The following is a 908-nucleotide window of genomic DNA, read 5'->3' on the forward strand; positions in this document are numbered from 1 at the left end:
CACTTGATATTCGTCCGTATTTTCGGTGAGTATGTTTGCATGCATTCTGCAGTATGAATCCTTTTGAGCACGTGCGACACGGGACGAGTTATCATCTACATCTATATGGATACCCTGCAAAACACATTTAAGTACCTGGCAAAGGGTTCATCGAATCACCTTCACAACTGATAATTAATTGAAACCCTCAGCTGCCGACAGGTGTTGTTGATATACTTCGATGGGGACAGCTGAAAAGTTTGCCGCTACTGGGACTCGAACCCAGGATCTCCTGCTTACAAGGCAGACGCTCAATCCATCTGAGCTATCGAGGGCACAAATGAACAGCACGACTGCAGGAATTTATCCCTCGCACGCTTCCCGTGAGACTCACACCCCGAACCGCCCACAATCCGATTACGTAATGTACTTAATAGGTATTTGTCCATCCACTCATTACTGGCTCACACTAAGGTGACGATTCCCGTAAGATTTCCGGTAGCCTGTGCGCATTCGCACAGACGAAGGTCAATGGCTGGGTGACGTTTAACCATAGATATGAAGATAGTAACTGTTCTAGAAAGAACAGGCGCCACTGACGACCGTGCAGCTCTTCTAGAATACATGATAGACCGGCCGATGTGGCCGAGCGGTTGTAGGCACTTCAGTCGGGAGCCACGCGACCGCTACGGTCGCAGGTTCAAATCCTGCCTCGAGCATGGATGTGTGTGATGTCCTTAATTTAGTTACGTTTAAGTCGTTCTAAGTTCTAGGAAACTGATGACCTCAGATGTTAAGTCCCAAAGTGCTCAGAGCCATTTGAACCATCAGTCCGTATGTTTGCACACTACTTACAGTAACTTATGCTAAGGACAACACACACACAACCATGCCCGAGGGAGGACTCGAACCTCCAACGGGGGGAGCCG

General features: G+C 48.5%; 1 non-coding gene across 1 annotated transcript; it reads right to left on the reverse strand.

Annotated features, from left to right (window-relative positions):
- Window positions 1–240: 240 nt before the first annotated feature.
- On the reverse strand, window positions 241–315 carry Trnat-ugu (transfer RNA threonine (anticodon UGU)). Its single transcript has one exon. It is a non-coding gene; the product is annotated as a tRNA-Thr (tRNA).
- Window positions 316–908: the final 593 nt, after the last annotated feature.

This window comes from Schistocerca gregaria, unplaced genomic scaffold (assembly GCF_023897955.1).
Source record: "Schistocerca gregaria isolate iqSchGreg1 unplaced genomic scaffold, iqSchGreg1.2 ptg000317l, whole genome shotgun sequence".
Classification (NCBI taxonomy): domain Eukaryota; kingdom Metazoa; phylum Arthropoda; class Insecta; order Orthoptera; family Acrididae; genus Schistocerca; species Schistocerca gregaria.